The sequence below is a fragment of the Myotis daubentonii genome, chromosome 2 (assembly GCF_963259705.1).
Source record: "Myotis daubentonii chromosome 2, mMyoDau2.1, whole genome shotgun sequence".
Taxonomy (NCBI): Eukaryota; Metazoa; Chordata; class Mammalia; order Chiroptera; family Vespertilionidae; genus Myotis; species Myotis daubentonii.
Window position 1 is genome coordinate 75,645,213 of NC_081841.1, and position 11,447 is coordinate 75,656,659.

The 11,447-nt window shown below is 41.7% G+C and overlaps 1 long non-coding RNA gene across 2 annotated transcripts in view; it reads left to right on the plus strand.

Moving 5' to 3' along the window:
• LOC132226194 (uncharacterized) overlaps positions 1-11,007 on the plus strand; it is an 81,207-nt gene extending 70,200 nt beyond the window's left edge. For both annotated transcript variants that reach the window (XR_009451012.1, XR_009451011.1), the window contains 2 exons: positions 5,826-5,956; positions 10,848-11,007. This is a non-coding gene — a long non-coding RNA (uncharacterized LOC132226194). The remainder of the gene's footprint in view (positions 1-5,825; positions 5,957-10,847) is intronic.
• The last annotated feature ends 440 nt before the right edge of the window (positions 11,008-11,447 follow it).

An 11,447-nucleotide genomic window follows, 5' to 3' on the forward strand; every position in this document is an offset into this window, starting at 1 on the left:
AGTTTGCCAGTCCCTGATCTATAGCATTGAGAAATTGCTAACCAAGATAGAATAGATAGAGCTGCCTAAATTTCTATGAACTCTGGTAGAACCAGTAACTATGGTTTAACATATGGTTCAGAAAAGAGTAAATTACAGTAATAACATTTTCCAAAGAAATATAGCCATTTCTTTAAATAACTTCTACGTTTTCTCCTACCTTGGGTATTGAAGAACATGAGGATAGAAGAAAAAGTGGAAAAAGTTTAGGTGTGCCAGGCATACTGGAGTTAAAGTGCTAGCTAAATATTACTGTGAACACAATGTGGTTTTTAATACTTTTGCAATAAAGTAAATGCTGAAGTTATTCCAGGAAATACTATAACCATCCTACTGCTGTAACCAAGTCGTGCCAGTTTAGTCAAGTAAAAAACGATGCATTCGAGTGCAATTTAATGTGTTGTGGAAGATTTTCATGAACGTGGAAATCTGTTTATGACCATGGTGACTAGACTAAGAGAAGCCAAAGGAATTTTACTAGGTACTTGGAAATAGAGAATAAGAGCAAGATTGCTTTAGGAATAATCGGCGCTCCTATTTATTGGCCTCTTTAGTTTATTTCAAGAACGATTAAGGCACAGCAAATCAGAAATACTTAAACATCATTGAACAGCAAGGACTTTTGCCTGTGGCAAAGGGCACCCAACCAAGCGCCCAAAGAGGGTGGCACAAGTGGCGTACGTGTAGGGGGGCCAGGCGGTGATCTAACCCCCCCCCCCGGGCTACTGTGCAGATGGCGATACAACTGCTGTGCCCCAAGATTCTAGCAAAGAGTGGAACTTAGGAACAAGGAAGTCTTTAGGATCCAGGGACGTTCTCCCCATGGCAGCACCCACCGCAGTGAGGTGGGACATGCCCCTTTGAGGTTGCCTCTGGTTTGGGGGTGGAGCACAGGACTTTCACCTTGGCAGGATAAACAAGGGCTAATGGCCACTTTCCATTCTTCCTCAGGTGATGCAGGGCCACACAGATGGTGCCACTGTGTTGGCTGATTTAGAAAGTTCTAATGGGGCTGTCCTCAGTGATGGACGCGCCTTGTCAGTGTAGGTGGATCAGAAAATTTTTTTCACTCTCCATGCTGGCCTGTGGAGATGCTCTCCCCTCCACTGGTTTTCCTCTGCCCACTGACAGGGGGCAACATGAGCCTAGAATTTAATATCTGTGATTAGCACTTGGGGCTGACAGTAAAGTGTGTGTGAGAATCTGGAAATAGGCAAGTCATGTTCCTCTCTTAGAATTACATCAGTAAAATAACACACATAACACGTGATGGATGGATGCCTTAAACAATGAAGGGTCATAGGTTAAAAGGAAGCATGGCAAGGAGTGGAAATCAAATCGAACGGAAGGTGAGAGAACGTGGTACCCTAATTGATGTTAGTGTTACACTTGAAGGCAAGGGGCATGCAGGAGAGAAGCTGGAGACAAAAAGGACAGCCTGAAGGATTGAAACGTGTCCCCAGCTCTGCCCTTTCGTGTGGGCGCTCTGACCCGCTGGTAGGAACTTCCCCACCCAGTTGGCTGTAATATCGCTCAATGATTGACACAGCGTTTATCAGTTGTGCTGAATGCTCTGTGTATGACACCACTTAATCCCGACAAAACCTTGGGCGATTATTATGATTCCACTTGACACCTGGGCTCGCCAAGGCTGAGCAAGGTCAAATGACTCACCCACTGTCTCACAGCTAGTTAGGCACACAGTGGGGGCTGGCGACCTCTGTCTGAAATGAGAGACCGTGTTCTTAACTTGCTGTTTCTGCCTCTCATGGATATTTTCCTCGTGAAGGTGGGATTGTAAGCCTTGGCAGACTGATCCTACTAGCCTTTGGCATCATTCAATGAACATATTCACATTTTAATTCTGTATTTGTTAACTTTACTGGTTGGGGTAGACCAAACTGCTGTAACAAACAAGACCCTAAAATATAGTGGCTCAAACACAATAGAAGTTTATTTCTCTCTTGATCAACCAGAGATAAATTATCAAATGACTTTTTCTATGTGGGGGATCAGCAAATCAATTCCTTCCCTCTTGTGTCTTGACCATTCCCTAGAATCCTGTTTTAACCTGTAACAAGTTGGCAGACAGGGAGAGGAAGAGCATGCGGGAGGATTCAAATCAGACACAGAAGCACAAATATGCGCTCTGCTATTTGCAAGCTATAGCCTAAGCATGAACCTTGTCAGCCTCATTTCCTCATCTGAGATTTAAATGAGATGTCACAAGTTTAATGCAGTGCTCAACTCAGTAAGTATTAGCTATTTATTATGTACCTGGTATACTTTCCTAGAAACTGCTCTGTGGCATTAGTATTATTTCCATTTTACAGAGAAGAAAACTGAGGTCACATAGCAAGTCAACAGAAGAGCTGGGACTGGGATCTAAAACCCATTCTTCTAACCATTGGCCAATACTTTCTCATAAGTTAAGTGTGGAATCATTGGCCTCTGGCATAAGAGAACTGAGTTCCTTATGCGCTATTTAAATGTTTTCAATATTAACTAGATCTAAAATATAACGATCAAATCACGCTCCTTTTTCCATCCACTAGGCCTGAGGAAAGGCAGGCTGCCCTCAGTAAATTGTGTGGCACCAGCAGCCTGCTGGTGAGCAGCATGTGGAAATACTTGCTGACACAGACCAAAAGTGAACTCGAATAACTTTTTATTTCCAAAGGCAACCTTTTAAAATACTTCCTTTCAGAGAGTAACCATTAGACAAGGTTATACTTTAAGAAAACAAGTTTGGATAGAGAAGATAGAGTTTTTAAAAAATATTATTATACTTTTACAAGTCAGAAGCCATATGGAATTTCCACTGTCACATACTTCATAAATGACTTTTCCTGGTTTTCGTGAAACTTGATCCTCCAAACTCCAAACTCAGCAAAGTCTGAAGATGAGTCAGTGTCTGGAACTGATATTCTAAAGGCTGTTCAGGAAGAAAAGGAGACGTATGGATTAAGAGGAATGAGACATCTTTTGCAGCCATCAAATTCTGACCTGCTTACTTCTCACTGTCCTACTAATTTTTCTATTTCTCGACTAAAAAAGTACTCCTCTTGTCTTTTATTATTATTAATTATTATTGTTATTATTTTGATATTTACCAAAAATAGTTAATACACTGACCTAAGATGAATTTTTTTATGAGTTTATTTGAGCCAAATTGATGACAATTGCCAGGAAGCAAAATCTCAAGAGATTGAGAAAATGCTCCAGAGAATGGCAGTTACGCACATTGTTTTATACATTAGAATCAAAGGGAAAGGCCTAAGTGTGTGTGTGTGTGGGGGGGGGTGTTGCATAAAATTCATTGGTGAAAGATTAGGGATGCAGGAGAAAGCAAAGCATGGACATCTCTGAGATTGCATAAAAAGTAACCTCATCTGTCTCCATCCTGGGGATCCCCTGCTCCCCCTGTTCAGCCTTCAGTCTTTGCTGCCCTCTTACCTCCACCTCAGCAAGACCCCCTTTCCTTTCTACCTAAGATGAACTTTTATGCGATAATCTGCGTACAAAGGCGGCAAAGTTGAACAAAAACATGGCTCCGTGGCAATGTCATTATTTGATGTCCTTTGGATTAATATTTTAAAAGTATTCAGCATTTATTTAATGGGGGGGGGTGGTTATGACTAAGAAAAATAATTTTTGTTCTTCACATAAGGATATTTGGAAGAAGCAGGAGCAATATACGTTTTGCCGGCTACATAAGAAAGCTGTGGAGACTAGAAGTAGTTGGCACATGTTTCCAATGTATTTCTGTAATGTTTGGGTGAATCTTTATGGGTTGTTGGGATAGCCTGATCCTCAATATAGTTTGATGCAAGACGCCCCTTGTATCAGCTAGCAGCTGCTTGCTGACAAATGATCCCCACATATAATGGATTAAAACAACCATTTTAATATCACTCACTGGTCTATGGTACCACTGGGCAGGTCTGCTGACCTGGGCCAGGCTTGGCTGACATTGGCTGGGCTTGTTCATGTGTTTTCTGAGAGCTGGTGGATTGGCTGGGAGCTGGCTTGTTTAGAAAGGTCTCTGTTGGCATGAATCCACTCCACACCAAATGGTCTCTCATGTCCCAGCTTGCTAGCCCAGATTTTTTTTCTCATGGTGGAGGCAGGAGTCCAAAATAGAGAAAGCTGCAATGCATGAAGTCTCTCATGGTCTGGCTTCAAATTGTTGTGTCATCATTTCTGTTTCATTCCATGATCCAGAGCAGGTCACAAGGCCAACCAGATTTAAAGGATGGGGCAATGAGCATGGATAAATGAGGGTGGAGAATTGGCACCGTGTTTACAATCTACCATGGCCCCTAACAGCAGAATCATGGAGTAAATGAAGTTTGTGTTTGATAATTAATTGCTCCCTTTCCTACAGCATATGTTAGTTGAAAGCTTAGTGGATTTGAAGTCAAAAAGAGCAGGTTCAAATCTCAGCTCTGCTATTTCTTTTGACAAGTCATTTTGCTCCCTGAGAATGAATGTACTTGTCTTTAAAATGATGCGATGACGTCTTTCATCTGCCTTCTGAGTTGTAGTTGTTCGTTGTTTTTGCTCTATAAGCTCTCAGATGTTTAATAAATAAGGTTAAAACACACACACACTCTCTTGCTCCGGCATTCAAAGCCTTTGTGCTGGTTCCTGGCCTCTGAAGCCCTCTTCCTCCTCCCCCAGCACCCCTGTCCCTGCCCCATGCACACCTCTGCTCCATTGAGGTTTGTCTCTCCAAACCCCTCCTTCCACCCTGGTCTGGACCTTCCCCAGTTCTCATTTTTTTTTCTTTCATCAAAAATTAACTCTCCTAATTTTATTTTCTTATTTTAAAATTGTTTAGCTAATTAGATGAACAACTTCAACCAAAAATGACATTGATTCTAGATGAGATTTTAACAACACCCTTCTGAGGAAATACGATGTTTCCACACTTCTGTTAAGCTCTGTTGGGTTCTCAAAGCACTTAGCATGCACATCTGCAGTAATCACAACCATTGCTTGAGCTTTGGAAGCATTTTTCTTCATCACCTCGACTAGATTTCAAAGCCTCAGCCCTGCCATTGAAGAGCTGTGTGATCTTGAGTGCAGCACTTCGCTTTACACTTTACTTTTCTCACCTCTGAACTGAGGAAATTTGACAAATTGACTTTGACAGTCTCTTTCAACTGTGATTACTTATGATATTCTAAAATATTTAAGAAGTGAAATGTGGAGAAGGCAGTATGGTTTTGAATACTTTTTTTTAATTTCGTCGTTTACTAAATCAAGTATTTGGTAGCCAATGATGACTTAAAAAAGAGGAAATCATAATTAAAACAGCTAGTGTTTTCATTGAGTAGGCTCAGATTCCTACTCGAAAAGAAGTCAATTGCTATAAAAACCACCTCATCTCTAAACTTTTAATATAAGTTGAAGAATTGTTATCGTATAATCAATAGTCATCTCTGACATGAGGCATTTGCTGTATAGAGGAATGGATGATGGAAAGAGAAAGAAAAGCAAGGAGGACAGGAGGGAGGGAGGGAATAAACTAATCATTACTGAGCTCTTACTGTGTGTAAGAATGATCACAGAAACATGATCCTGGCAGAGACTGTTAAATGTTCAAATGCTGGGTCCTCTTCTTGGGAGCTCAGCCCTGGTACACCTGCCAGCCAATGCAGACGGCTGTATCTATGTGCCTGAGTACAGCTGACAGAATGTGAGTGGAGGGGACACCCAGCCTCCAGGTCTGACTTCAGAAAGCCTTCCAACATGCTTCTCCTACTCTTTCCTGCTTCTAGCTTACTGGGATGGAGATATGTGCCGGGTGATCTTGAAGGCCGTTTGTTGAAGACAGCGGAATTGCTATCAACCTGCTAGCCCTGAGGAAGAGAGGTGCTGCCGATGTGCCACGCCTGCCTCAGACTACAACGTGAGTGAGAAGAAAACTTGTATAATGTTTGAGCCATCTGGGCATTCGCTTGTTACAGTAGTGTAACTTATCCTGCCTAATACACACGTTAATTTTCAAATCATCTCATGAGTTAGACACTATTTATTTTTACTTTATAAATGACAAACTGAAGCCAAAAGTGAGGAGGTGACTTTCTCAGTTTATACAAATAGCAAAGCAAGGTTTGAACTTGGGTCAGTCACACAGAGACTGCAAACATTCCATCCGTGCCGAGAGAAGAGCCTACCAGAGTTTTACTGTTGAAATTCTCATCATATTTGCACATGTTGGACAAAAGACCACCTTTTTATAAATTAACTAGAGGCTCAATGCACAAAATTCATGCACTGGGAGGGGGGGGTCCCCTCAGCCTGGCCTGCACCCTCTCACAGTTCTGGCACCCTCAGGGGGATGTTCACCTGCTGGCTTAGGCCCAATCCCCCTGGGAATCAGGCCTAACCGGCAATCAGACATCCCTCTTTCAGTCTGGGCTCTCGCAGTCCCGGGATCCCTCGCTCCTTACTGCCTGCCTGCTGTGGCATTTGCCAGTTGTGAGCCCGGCTTCTGGCTGAGCAGCGCTCCCCCTGTGGGAGCGTACTGATCACCAGGGGGTAGCTCTTGCATTGAGCATCTGCCCTCTGGTGGTCAGTGCGCATCATAATGACTGGTTATTCTGGTCGTTCTGCCATAACGGTCATTTAGGCTTTTATTATATAGACTAGAGGCCTGGTGCACAAAAATTCATGCACTTAGGGGGTTCCCTCAGCCAGGCCTGCACCCTCTCACAGTCCGGTAGCCCTTGGAGGATGTCCATCTGCGAACTTAGGCCCACTTCCCGGGGGATCAGGCCTAAGCTGGCAATCAGACATCCCTCTGGCAGCCCAAGAGCCTTTGGGGGATGTCTGACTAAGGCTTTGCCTCAGTTGGACATCCTTAGCGCTGCTGAGAAGGCGGGAGAGGCTCCCGCCACCACCTCTGCACTTGCAGCCTGGCTTGTGGCTGAGCGGAGCTCCCCCTGTGGGAGCGCACTGACCACCAAGGGTCAGCTCCTGCGTTGAGCATATGCCCCCTGGTGGTCAGGGTATGCCGTAGTGACTGGTCAACCGGTCGTTTCGGTCGATTGGTCATAAGGGTCACTTAGGCTTTTATATATATCGATGAGCTAAGGTAGCAAGTCTTACATCAGTTTGAACCTGATATGAGCAAGAGGCAATGTGCCATGATGATATTAGAGTCTGACAGAATCTAAATCGGCCATTTACTATAAAGCATATCATTTAACTTCTATTGGTCTCAGCTTTCCAATCTGGAAAATTAACCTAAAAAAAAAAAAAAAAGTCTAGGAATCACAGATGAATGGTTAGCTATTCAAGTTTTCTTTTCCCACTTCCCTTTTGTCAACAACACTATATATATATATACCTTGCACCCAACTGAATCTTATAGTTACTCTGTCCTGGGGTATAAAAATCTTCAAAAAATAGGGTTGTGTATTAAGAGAAATAATATTTTGAAGATTGAAAGAAATAACACATGTGAAGCACCTAGCAGATATGCGAAGTACCTAGCATAAATAGGTGTTCAATAATATCATGATTTTTTGTTGGTGGTGGTAATCCTCACTCAAGGATATTTTTCCATTGATTTTTAGAAAGAGACAGAGAAACATTGATGTGAGAGAGACATAGCAATTGGTTGCCTCCTATATACGTCCCAATCAGGCCAGGGATTGAGCCTTGACTGGAATTGAACCCGAGAATCTTCAGTCCTTTCAATGTTCCAATCACTGAACCAAACTGGCTAGGGCCATGATCTTTTTAATAAGGCAAAGTGAACTCTGTGTTTGGGTAATGTGTTCAGAGTTGCTTGAGAATCCTGCGGATTCTTTTCTTGCATTTATCTATTGGGATGTGACTTGCTTTACTATTAGCATAAGTCATAAGCATCCTGTTCTGTTTTTCAGGAAAAGGAGGTAATTTGGGCTGCAGCCATGTTCTCATTAGAGAAATTGAGGGTACTTAATGGTTAGTGTTGAAGAACAACAAAGCTCTTTTAGTTGCTTAGCAACTGAAACTGGGGTCGGGGTGGGCAGAGACTTTGTAAGCAGCAGAGAAGAGCAAAGCAGAGAGGAGTGTAAAAAATGAATGTAATGTCCGGGTTATTCCCAGGTGAGTGAAAAGAGATTTATATAGCGTTAATATTTATAGCTATAGCCTATTTGTTGCATGACTGGAAAATTTAATGAAATAGTTTGAAATTCAGCAGTGGTAAGTCACAGTGGACATTTATTGTTCTAATGCAATACCTAGACTATTTATTTAACATGTTGATTGCAAATGAAATATGGGAATTATTTAGCAGTCCTCTAGATTTGGAAAACCATCCTTCTGCATAGACACTACTGCCACCGTGTGGACAATGCTGGGAGCCCACTGGGAGCTGAAGGATGAGGGATAGGCATGAGAAGGTCCATTTCTGGGGATAGGAGAGTGGTCTGCAGATGCTTTTACTCATGTCCCTTAGAATAATTTGAAAATTTCTTGTGTATTTTTAAGTTGATATATAAAAATTTAAATTCTAAGTTAAATATAATCTCCTTAGTTTGTGAATATTGACATTCTAAAATAAAACTGCTATCTCACTCCTTTAAATGTATGCAATGGAATCCAAATGGAATTTAAAGCATTTAATACATACCATCAGTCATTTTAAAATCACATGTGAACGCTTTTTGAAATAAGTACTTTTTTTTCATAATTCCTTTTCCTCTTTAAACTTATATTGAATTCCACTTCCCCATCAGACTTAAATCCTGATGTTTAATACAGATATCTTAGTTATGTAATTATATAATGTTATACATATAATGCTACATATTACATTTTATGTGTGCATATTCTCTGTAACAAAAATAAAAAATAAATGTATAAATTAGGATTTAAATTACAAATTTTTTCTGTGATTATAAGGCTGTATTTATCTATACCTTTAAAGCACATAATTGATTGGAAAAAACCCCCACAAATATTGCCTGGCCGGTGTTGTTCAGTGGTTGAGCATTGACTCATGAACCAGAAGGTTCCAGTTCAATTCCTGATCATGGCACATGCCCAGGTTTGGGGCTCAAGGCAGCCTGTTGATGTTTCTCTTTCATCTCAATTTCTATCTCTCTCCCTCTCTCTAAAAATCAATAAAAAACATTTGAAAAGCACAGATATTTATCAATAATTCTTAAACATTAGAAAGTAGAGCTTTATTTGAAAATCTACCTCCTAGGGCTTTTAAAAATATTAGTTCACTTACCTATGAGGAATATTTATTATCACTAGAATGAGAGAAGAGTACACATTGATACTATCTATAAATCTATATCATTTTTTCTAGTTGTAAGCCTCAAGAAATTTCACTCACAGAAATAAGTAATGAGACTGGAAGAAAATTTTTATTTACTTATTTATTAATATATTTTTATTGATTTTAGAGAGAGAGGTGGGAGGGATAGAGAGAAACATCAATGAGAGAGAAACATTGATTGGCTGCCTCCTACACAACCCCTACTGGGGATCGAGTCCACAACCCAGGCACGTGCCCTGACCGAGAACTGAACTGTGACCTCCTGGTCCATGGGCCAGTGCTCAACCACTGAGCCACGCTGGCTTGGCTGGAAGAAATTTTATAGGCAACATAACTCAATTCTTTGAATTGTTTCTGAGTTACTTGCCAAATATGACCTAGTAATATATATATATATATAGATAGATAGATAGATATAGATATAGATATAGATATAGATATAGATATAGATATAAAGATAATTGAACAACTGCTTAGTTTTGCTTCAATGGTATTGAGAGCAAAAGAATTGGAAGCTACCTGACCTGCAAAAAGATTTGGTACCCAGTCATGAGAATCATTTATTTTCTCAGCACAGGTACCAATGTTTAGAACTGTCCCTGTGATGGACATCCCATAGATTTCTATAACCCAAACAGTGTACCTGTGCAGCCTTCAATTGTGTAGGAGGTAAGCTCTTCTTTTTCAATGGCTGAAAGAACTTTAAAAAGGGGGACATGGGAGCAAAGTACTATAACAGCACAACACAACATGATAGGTATACCAGCATTAGTCGGCCAGAGGTTACCAAGGCTGTCAAGTTTCTCCAGTTTAGTAATTACGACGATGACCAGCTTTAGAAATGAATACAAATGGAATCTGAAGATACAAGGAAAGGATTCCCTCCAACTTATTTTAATATCTACTTGTCCCTTGAGAACTCTTTTTACACCTCAGGTTGAAATCACTTGTTTACCCCCAGAGCCAGTCTATGATGCAGCTTTTCGTAAGTCTGATGCCAATTTGGGTTGTGACAGTGCTGGTTAAGGGGGCATAGTTAAGTTTTCAACCTGTTGAATTTTCTAAGTGGAAGTAACTTCCTTATTTTGCTATAATGTCTTCTGCATTAAAAAAAAAATAGCGCTAGGCCAGTGGTCAGCAAACTCATTAGTCAACAGAGCCAAATATCAATAGTACAATGATTGAAATTTCTTTTGAGAGCCAAATTTTTTAAACTTAAACTATATAGATAGGTACATTGTTATTCACTTAATTAGGGTACCCCTAAGGCTTAGGAAGAGCCACACTCAAGGGGCCAAAGAGCCGCATGTGGTTCACGAGCCGCAGTTTGCTGACCACGGTGCTAGGAGATGTTCATAGCAACTTTGAAAACCCACACTGTGTCGGCCCCCCATTTGTCATGCTTTTTAAATGGTGTCAGCTAGGATAGCCTGCATTAGGCTGAGGTAGTCAACAACCAGATCTCGGTGACTTGAGAACAAGCTTTATTTCCGCTCATGCCACATGTTCACTGCAGGTTGGCGACATCTCTGCTCCTCGCTTACCGCAGGGCCAGGGCAGCCCCTCTCCGGGACATCTGGTGTCTTGGCAGAGGACAAAGCCAACATGACAACTATGAGCAGTCCCTTAAAGCTTCTGCTCCAAAGCAACATGCATCACTCCTGTCTACATCTCGTCGGGAAAGGTAAGCGCATGACCTCTGCTGAGTTCCTCCCGGGGAGGATGCACGCACTCCCTGCAGGGAGAGGCAGCAGGCAGTCTGACCAGGGCTGCAGCTTCCCACACCCGTGACCACCACACATCTTGGAACCACTGATTTATCCCGAACAGGATAATCATTTTCTAAAGTTATTATCCTATATAATAATAGAGGAATATGCAAATTAGCCGGGACGCCATAACATCATGACTGAACAGCAGGGACCTGAGGCTGCATCCCCCGCCCAGAGGGGCTTGACAGGGGTGGGACCAGCCAGGTCTGGGTCTCTGTGTTTTCGAAGCACATGCAGGTGGTGGATGAGGACTTGACTCTAGGTCCTGCAGCGCACCCCAGACTCTGATAGGAGGGAGATTTTCATATACATTTTACTAATTTTCTTTCACCTCTGACACTTCT